The sequence below is a fragment of the Myodes glareolus genome, chromosome 1, assembly GCF_982192425.1.
Source record: "Myodes glareolus chromosome 1, mMyoGla1.1, whole genome shotgun sequence".
Taxonomy (NCBI): Eukaryota; Metazoa; Chordata; class Mammalia; order Rodentia; family Cricetidae; genus Myodes; species Myodes glareolus.
This window is the reverse complement of record NC_142026.1, coordinates 46387990-46398092: the sequence shown is the minus strand read 5'-3', so window position 1 is coordinate 46398092 and position 10103 is coordinate 46387990. Positions and strand designations below refer to the sequence as shown.

At 42.7% G+C, this 10103-nt stretch overlaps 1 long non-coding RNA gene across 1 annotated transcript; it reads right to left on the bottom strand.

Annotated features, from left to right (window-relative positions):
* Nucleotides 1–312: 312 nt before the first annotated feature.
* Nucleotides 313–2457, bottom strand: LOC148123313 (uncharacterized). The gene is made up of 3 exons (XR_015737679.1): nt 2265–2457; nt 774–878; nt 313–468 (listed from the first exon to the last, which is right to left on the bottom strand). It is a non-coding gene; the product is annotated as an uncharacterized LOC148123313 (long non-coding RNA).
* Between the last annotated feature and the right edge of the window lie 7646 nt (nt 2458–10103).

Here is a 10103-nt window from a genome sequence, read left to right as displayed (position 1 = left end):
GCTGTTTTTTGAGTGTCGTCGAAAGTTGTAGAAGTTAGCTCGATTTGGGAAATAACCAGGCTCGCTAAAAGATAAAACAATTATATTTTTATTTATTATCAGGGGAAATCTCACTGAACAGTAACGAGAAGTCCAAGTTCAGCTGTGCTGCTAGGGAAACCATACAGAGAGAGAGGGCATCTCCCATAGCAGAAAGCCACACCCTCTCTTGGCTCCACCTCTTAAAGATAAGTGGTTGGCAAAGATTCCCCATCAAGAAGTTCCTTCTGAAAAGAAGATCTGCGACTCTGGCCACATTAGCATTAACATTAGCATCCAAAATCAGCTCAAGACAACCAGAGGTCAGGGAAGCCAGGATAGCTGTAGGAATGGCTCTAAAGAATAGTGACTGAGGAAGGGAGGACCATGGGTGGAGACCACAAGGATCTGCAATGCTCAATTTTCCTTCAGAGAAGTCCAGATAATTTTCTGAGGGGAAAAAAATCCATTAAATGCATCCTCAACCTTCCCAAGGCCTAACACTCCTATTTTTTTTTTTTATGTTGTATTGGTTATTATTGGCATCCTCCATGAGAGAAAAGGCCTTGATTTTTGACAGGGTTTTATTCTCTCTCGCTCTCTCTCTTCCTCTCTTTCTCTCTATCATATATATATATATATATATATGATAAATATATTCTCATATATGATATATATTAATCATATATATGTATGTACATAATACGTAATATATATGATATATATATTAAATGATGGCTTCATTTAATACTCACAACTATGAAGTAGATCATCATCCCATAGGTGAAGAAAAGGTGGTTTTTCCACAAGCCAGTATTCTGGTTAGTTTTTACTGTCCACGTGGCACACTCTGGAGTCATCTGGGAAGAGGGAGCCTCAGTTCAAGAGTTGCGTCCATTCTATTAGCATGTGGGCATATCTAGGGCATCTGCTTAATTGCTGGTTGGTACAGGTAAGGCCGGCCCATTGTAGGAGCACTGGCCTCGGTCAGCCTGCTCTCTCTTAAGAAAGATGGCTGAACTCGAACCAGTTGAAGGGCACGTTAAGCCGCTTTCATTCATGGTTTATGCTTCAGTGCGAGCCTATGGTCCTGTCTTGATTTCTGGTGATGACGGATTGTAACCGGAGTGGAAGGCCTAAGTCAAATGATCCTGTTCCTCCCCAAACTGCTTTCGGTCAGAGTGCTTTATCATAGCCAACAGCTTGAAACTAGAACCGGAGGCATGTCCCCTCCTTTGGTTCTAACAATGAAAGTGACCCTGTCTGTGTCACTGGTCCAGCCTCAAGCCCGAGAAGACAGTGAATGCAGCTCCCCTGTGTCTATCCCATAGTCCAGGGATCCCTGACAAAGAGACACAGTACAATCCCCTTGGTGCCTTTCAGTCTGGCTCCCTACTCCACAGAGAGGTCCAGGTGGACCTTATGAACAGCAGCACCGCACCGCCTCTCCCTCCTCCGTGCCTCCCCCTCCTCCCTGCCTCTCCCTCCTTCCTGCCTCTCCCTCCTCCCACAGCTGTCATGGCAGCTGCTGCCTAAGCCGCCTCCTCCTCCTCACTCCCTCCTCTCTTTTCTCTTGATCTTTTTCCAGTGGACTCAAAAATGCAGGCCACATCGAAACGAGGGAGTTTTGAATAGTTCATCTCCTTTGATGCCGGTCCCCAGCTGCCTACATTCTTCAATAAAAAGGCTACCTAGTTCTGCCAGAAACCTCTTGGTGGTGCCTGACCTTTTGTGGTTTGATCTTTTCTCAGCCTGTCTTTGCAATTCTCTCAAACCTGGTTTCCCTTTCTCTGAGCAGAATGCTGATTTATTTGGGAAAAGCATCATCAGCCCAGTCTACTCTTGCTCCACAAGTGAACAAGAACTGAATTGGGCCCAGCCTAGCAACAAATTCACTGCATTCCCCTCTGCTCACCCCTACCCGCCTTCCAGCAATGCCTTCTTCTGGGTTTGGGTGGTGGTGCGGTGGGGCATAGCAGGAAGCGGAAATGCAAGTACGGATGGTTCAGAAAGTCCAGGGATCCCAGTTTTCCTCTGAGGGTGAATTTCCAGACAGCAACTCTTAAGAAGGAAAGTGAAGAAAATAAAATGTAATAAACCAGAGGGTGTTCTCCTCCCGCCCTCTGGTTTCCATGGAGCCCTGAGCATCCTGTGAAGACTGATTTGAGATGGATACATCCTTACTCCCCAGCGGAAAGCGAGTTTCAGGCTATACCCTCCCCACCGGCATGCATCACCTGCATTACCTTTAAAACCTGGAGCCTCGCTCTCCGCCTTCCTCCTTCAAGGTCAGGACCAAAGCAGTCACATACTTTAAGATATTAATTGAAGTTGACTTCCTTCCTGTTTTCTCTCCTTTTCCCTCCTTCATCAAAGAAGGTAGGCCTGTTCTTTGATTTATCGCCTTAAGACAGCTTCTTAGCCAAGTCTAAAACAGGAAGCTCATTGGAGTCTTTGGTTTGAGATCTTTTAACCTCAAATCCACTGGGAACTTGGGGATGGGAGGAGCTTGAAGAAGTAGAAAGTACAGAAGAGAACTCTTGTGGCTTGTGGGGGAGGTAAGATCTTTAGATAAGGGAGAAAGGAACTGCTGGGTGTTACTTTGGGATGGTGTCATGGGCATAAAACCATCAGAGAGGTGTTTGCATGGGTACCTAACACTGGGGAGTTAGATAACCAGGATGTCAGCTGCAAAAACAGAAGTCTGAGAATCAGAGGACATTCACATAGACATGGTGTAAGTGCTTCCTATTGCCTGTCATCCTTTGATGAATTCCCAGGATGAATAAGGAGCCCCACTGATAGTGAGGGAATGCAAGTGGGCAGAGTCATAAGTCAAGTGGAAAAATCAAAATTATATTTCTTCTCAAAAGACCTTCAGAAAATGTCTGTCTTAGGCTTAGACAATTGTCTTGGTTTTTAAGACAGGCTTTTCTCGGTCCTCTTAAGTCTACCTGAGGCAGGCATGCATGCCCATGCACTCCCAGTAACAACGTTTTACTCCTACACCCAACTCATGCCAGTGGCTCATCCCTGTTTCCCTAGTAGGCAGAAGGTGGCGTTCAGACTGAACTAGACTGAAAATACTGCGCCAGTGACTTATTTTGTCGTATGTGCCCATGATGATATGCATTCTCTGTGTTTAATTGGCAATATCTCACCAAAGGAAAACTGAGTCACACACATCATCCGCTTCTCCTACACAGAACTGCCTTCCCAAAGATACTGTCAGAAACACGCTTCAGTGTTCTCCACTTCTCTCTCTCCAAAACCATAGCCTTAGCAGGACTTTATTAATTCTTGTTAATTTTACATTAATTAATATGCCATGATAAATGTTTAGTGATTATTTAAATGAATGTGTTTGAGCGATGAGTAAAAACCCAAATAGCATATATTTTGCTATCTAAATTTAGTATCGGTAAATTCTAACATGTAAAATTAAGTCTATTAATTGGACTTAATATACAATCTATTTTCTATTTTCATCACATCTTCATCACTATTTTCTAAGATTTATATGTTGTCCTTCCATGTAAATGTGTTTGGACAATGTTTTGACTAAATGCTAGCATTACTTGAACTAAGCTAACGGAATCAGGGCATTTGTTATAATACACAGCCTGTCAACAGTCATTCAGCCTCTCTTCAGCTTGGGAAGCCAACCAAGGTCAGTGACTGCTATCTAATAAAGTCAAAAGGTCTTTCAAATTAATGCTACAAGAATCACTGATTTGCAAAAGTGTTCTCTAGAAAGAAAAAAATAAAAAAAAGTTGAGGCTACAGTTGAGATACACATTCATTCTTGGCGAAAGTGCATTTGATCTTGACATTTTGCCAAAAATTCTATGTTGCTCTTCGAACACTACAACAGTATTCAAAAGGGGTCTGTTTCAGTGGCTGTGCATTCATTAGGTTACACTGCAGAAACACGGAGATGGCTGACTTTAGAGATTAATGACTGGAAACTATTGTGAGACTCCATGAACAAGACACTACCATCTAGCAGATATGGGGCTGTGTCGGCAAGCCTCAAAGCCAGCATCCTCCAACAAGGAAAGGAGACTGGCCTTCTGTGCCAGAAGAGAGTCAAAAAGGGAAGCAGCTGCTCACTGAGTGCTCCATGCCTCCTGTCGTTCAAGTCTGGGCATAACAAATGGCACTTTAAATATTTATAACAGTATAAAGGCAACTAGTGCATCCTCTAGAGGGGTCTTTAACTTTAACTCATTTGTTCTCAATCTGTGCTGTTGGTGAGAGGAAGCAGGAGCTGGAGAGATAGGGCTCAGTCGATAAAATACCTGCTGTATAAGCATGGGGGCCTGAATTTGATCACATTCAGACACATAGAAAGTTCAGGAGCTGGAGAGATGGCTCAGCAGTTAAGATCACTAACTACTCTTCCAGAGGACCCAAGTTTATCTCCCAGAAACCACACGGAGGCTCACAATCATTTGTAACAGTAGTTCCAGAGAATCTCTTCTGGCTTCTGCAGGCACCAGGCATGGAAGCGGTACACAGACACACCTACAGGCAAAACACCCATACACATTTTAAAAAATTAAGCAGTGTTGTCTTATTCATTGGCAATCCTCATCTTTGGGCCCACAGGCTCGCTAGGTTAATCCACAAACCCCAGGTCCCACTTAGAGACCTTGTCTCAAAAAATAAAACAAGGTAGACAGTTCCTGGGAACAGTGCCAAGGTTTTGGTTTTTTTCTAGAAGTTTTACATAGATTAAAAACATTTAGAATCTACCTTTTGTTGCTTCTTGCTGGCCATAATAGCATGATCTTGTGAAGGCGCCTTGCCCTCTAGTCTGTACTCACTCTCACACCCCAGTGGAGTAGACACCCCGCCCAGCATTTTATTTTGTATAATTCTGGCACTACCAACAATCCCTAGGCTTTACTTAGAATGCATGCTCAGATACCGCTCGTTCACCTCTAAGGGACCTCTAAGCTATGAGCCCCGCATCCATACCAATCAATGTGTTCCGACTGGTTCTGCCCAGGCAATTAACCCCGGGATTTACAGGCACTGTTTAAGTTTTATTCTGTGATTTTATTCATCCTGTGCTGCCTGAAACAGAGCTTATTATTTTAAAGTTTCCCCATCTACAGCTTGCGGATCTACGTTGCTCGTCCCCTTCCCTGGAGTGAAGGCTTCAGGCGCTGGACCATCTGCTGAGTGAGTCCTTTCACAAGGGGACATTCTCCCCAGTGCTCCCTTCCCGTAGCAGAAAGTGAGTCCTAAAAAAGGAAAAAATTAGGTCTCAGAATATCTTTTCAAAGGAGATACTCAGTAAGCCCAGGAAGATTTTTAACAGCACTTAGCAGAGAAACAATGGGCTTTCTCTGGTCTCAATGCACAGGGCCTCTCTTCCACACTTTCTTTCTTACTCATGACTCAAACGCTAACTCTTTAAAAGGCTCTCAGTGTCTCATGCTGGTAAGACAAGGAGGACACTGACTCCAGATGAAGAGTAAGAAAAGTACATATAACTCAGGTCAAACGTTTTTACAAAATATGTAAAGACAAACAAATCAATTAACAAACAAACGATGGCCAGTATAGATCTATTCGCCTAGGCAAAGCTGTACGTATCTAATAGAATGTTAGCAGGTTTATTGCTAAGATATATATTAGGCAACAGTTTGGATTCTTATTAATTTACTTATTACATTTCCCAGCTTTGTATTTTCACAGCAGCAAATTGCACTTCGCAGTAAGTTCACCCAAAGTAGACTAAGAATGGTAAACCGCTTGTTCTATCTTTTTTCAGATAGCTCAGTTTTGGCTTATAGAAGCATTACTGATGGGCTGGAGAGATGGCTCAGCAGTTAAGAGCACTGCCTACTCTTCCAAAGGTCCTAGTTTAATTTCCAGCAACCACATGGTGGCTCACAACCATCTATAATGAGACCTGGTGTACACGCAGGCAGAACACTGTATATATAATTAATAAACAAATATTTTTTAAAAAATAAAATAAAAAAGAAACATTACTGATTTTGGATGTTGATTTCAAAAAACTTCACCGAAATTGCCTTTCTTTAAAAATGTATCTTTTCTGATAATACTTTTGTAAGGTCTGTAAGCTTTTCTCCATACTATTGTGCTGCCCGGTCATTGGACCCCTCTGGTTTTGAACACATTTGCTTATACGTGTGTGTACTCTAAAGGGAGAAGGTGATCTACAAATAAGAGAAAAAACCCAGAAATTTTCAAAATATCGCTTCACTCTGATATTGTGTGTTTTCTATCAACACATTGTTTCTAGGAACGAATTTTGCCTTATCTTTTAGAGACAAAGGTATTGCCTCAGTAGTGACTACAAAGGTCCCAGGGCTTCCTATCGAAACCAGGTTTTATGCTCTGTGGACCAAATTAGGCCATCATGAAACTATTTAAAATATAATCAATATCGGATCAGTGAGATGGCTCAGTGCCAAGGAGCCTGACGACCTGAGTTCAACCCTGAGACCCCCCGCCTGGTGGAAGGAGAGAACTTACTCCCCCAAGTTGTCTTTGGACCTCCACAAGTATGCTGTGGCATGTCAAGCTTATGTGAACACACCTTGTGCGTGTGTGTCTGTGTGTGTGTGTGTGTGTGTGTGTGTGTTTGTGCACACACATGCAGAGTTACTTGGACTTTTTGCCTGGCTCAAGCAGTCATGAACATTCTGAGCACAGCTTGTCCCACTGACCCTGTTTGCTGCTTTACAATAATACGTTAGCCTGCCTTCCTGCCCGGAAATCTAAGACTACCCATTCTAAAGCTATAAATTATACAGGGAGATCTTCTGGGCAGAGATCAAGCCTGGCTTACTCTGTGGCTTTTATTCATGCCAGTTGCATGCAGCCTGCCTTTTCCTGGAAAGAAGGTTCCTCCCACAGCGGGGCTACAGAGACGCCGTTTACATGATCAGAAACCCAGTTTCATTCCTGTTTCCCTCTTGCCCTCAACAATTAGCCTGACTCAAAATATCAAACTGTCCTCATCCTGCTGGCACTTAACTCCAAGACAGCGAGAACAGGCAGCTCAGAGCAGTGAAGAAATGTCCAGAACCCTTTCTGGATGATTCCCATGTGACCTTAATGAAGCAGAAGGCACTCCCATCAGACCTAAGGGCTTGAAATGGGACTTCCTAAAACTAATCATCCGTGGTTGGAGACCACAGAAATATGAACACAGGGACCCATTTTTCAGACATGCCCATCCTTTGGATAGAGTGTGATTCTCCAGCAATAAGCAATGAAAGGCTGGAAGACTGGAACATTTAGATAATATCTTCTGACCTGTGCGCTTCCAACCTCATGAAAACCCAGCAGATCAGCCAGGATTCTACCATGTTCTGGAGTCAGGAAACGTGAGGGACACCAAAACTGTGCACTGAACACTGGTCCAGACACCAACTAGGATTCTGTTTCTGAAGCTGCCTCCAGATACTTTTTGTTGCTCGATGGTCTTTTTGTTAGTTACAGTTAAGCACAATTTCCTCAAAATGGCTTTAAGTCCAAAGAGATCTGGGATACATATCTGCTATAGAAGCCAATTAGTTGATTCTGAGAGTAACCTAGAGTTAGGAATGGGAAGCCCACCTGCACTGGTTTGTTTTCTGTTGCTGTCATAAAATAGCATAGCCAAAAGCAACTTATAGAAGAGTTTTCTGGGCTTACAGTTCTGGAGAACTAGATGTCTGTAATGACTGGGAAGGCAGTAGGAGCGAGAAACTGAGAGAACACATATTAACCACACACAGGAAGTAGAGAACCAAAAGGGGAAATAAGACCAATGCTATCAACCCTCAAATCCCGCCCCATTGACATGGCATAACTTCCTCCAGCAAAGCTTCACTCCCTACAGATTCAGTGACCTCCCCAACCGGAGACCAAGTGTTAAAATGTAAGAGGTTGGGCTGGAGAGATGATGTTGTGGTTAAGAGCAGTGAGTTCAATTCCCAGCAATCACATGGTGACTCACAACCATTTGCAATGATATCTTGTGCTCTCTTTTGGCCAACAGGCAGACATGCAGGCAGAACACTGTATACATAATAAATAAATAAATTTTAAAAATATGTAAAGGCTATAGCAGACATTTCCCACCCAAATCACAATGCCTCACAAGTGAGAACAGTGTCTTTTCTCTGTCCTGTCCCTTCCTTTCTCACCTATTTTCAATGTGGGTGATGTCCTTAATATTACTACTTGATAGGCCCAGGGGAAGTACAACCCCTTAAGTATAAATATCTTGGTCATGAAAACAGCTGAACTGGGAAGTGTTACTGAACCTCATTCACAAGGTCTCAGATTGGAGACTCCGTCTACATGGATTGGATCAATCAAACTGTGGTCTGCAACAGGAAGAGGGAGTCAATAAAGCTTATACAAGCTGAGGAAGGGACAGGGACCTTGACTAGGTACCAGGATGGCCTTCTTGGGCTGGGCATAGTGCCAGAATGTATGGATGCTAGCATTTAGGCTGTTCCATCCCTCGAGGAATTTAAACTTCTGCTACCTAAAAGCACCCTCCTGCTTCGGCACTGTGTGAACCTTGAGTTCTGGTCGACAGAGGCATCAGCATGGCACTGGGCAAACATTGCTGAGCTCTTGGCTCAGTCCCTGGACCACAGCACTTAACCTCTTGGTTGCAAATCAAAGAGAGAAAACTGTGGGGCAAAGATAAAAAGCATAGACAGACGAACCTAAGACACCAGACATGACAATCCTTCTCAAAAGCCACCAAGCCCTGCCGTCATCTCCAGTGCTAAGCATCCAGGTGGCTGCGATATCCACTCCCACCTTTAATTAACCCATTAAAGGCCAGGGAAGTCCTGCATTATTGCTGTGCAAATGTTTTCGAAGTTCCAAATAGAATACTGAGGTTATCAGATCCCCTGCTAGAAAAAAAGTGTCATCCTAAATTTTGTAACTACGTGCAACCTGGTAGTAAGAGGCAACTTCACATGCCTGCCGACTCTGTCCACAGGTGTTCTCACAGGTGTGTTCACAGGTACTGATGACACACCCCTGGCTGGCATCATGACATGCGCTCTCCTTTGGTGGGATCTGACTGTAGTGCCTTCATACTAGCTTGCTTCTCATTTAGCCACAGATCACCTTTTCTTTTTTTCCCCCATTTGTAGCTCCCTGCAAGTGCTTGAAAAATGATAGGGTTTCCTTCAATGACAGTTACTTCTGAATCAAGTACATTTAGCTACTGTCTTAGTGTTTTTCTAAATTACTGTCTTCAGCAAATGCTTAGATAAAACAGTCTTTTTATTATTCTGATGGAATTCAGCAAACAGTGTCTATGGGACTTTTGTTTTGGCGAAGTGCTCTGTTGCCAGGATACCCAGGGTGAAGATGTCAAAAGAAGACACATTGAAAGGACAAGCTATAGTGAATATTCCCAAGCCTACTCCTTGAATACTAATCATTTTGGTTTACCTATGTCTTTTCTTTTTGCTCTAGGAAAGATACTAATCCATGGTTTTAAAATAATAAACTATCCATCGAACAGAAAACATGTGCTGTTAAAGAAGCCCATTTATATCTAACTCTTGTCTTTTTCTTTGTTCTCATTTTGTTTAAATTATAGCACTCTGACCATTAGAGACAAATTCTGTTTTTTGCATTAATGCATGTTGGAAGATGAAAGAGCAATCTATTTCTTCTCAACAACTTCAAGAAGAAGATAAAACACACTGAACAGACAAATTAAAGAATGAGACAAATGAGGCACAAGCAGAATGGCTCTAATTTTGTCTGCTTATTTTACAATCGTATGTTAGGCATTTTGAGAATTAGTAAGCACATACTAGGTATATGGAATGGCTCTAATACTCAAGACCTAAACATAACTAAGTGCACTTGAAATTGAATGCTGGAAAACTCAACATCAGAATAAATAAAATGAGAACCCCATAAAACCAAACAGGGAGACATTAACACTGTCTTGGTTGTTATATCAAAGACTATAGAAGGACAAAAGTTTATGGTAAGCAAATAGCAGCATTGTCAGGGTGTGGGAGCTATTAATTTTGGACTTTCTGAATTCTTCTATCCTGGCCACAAAA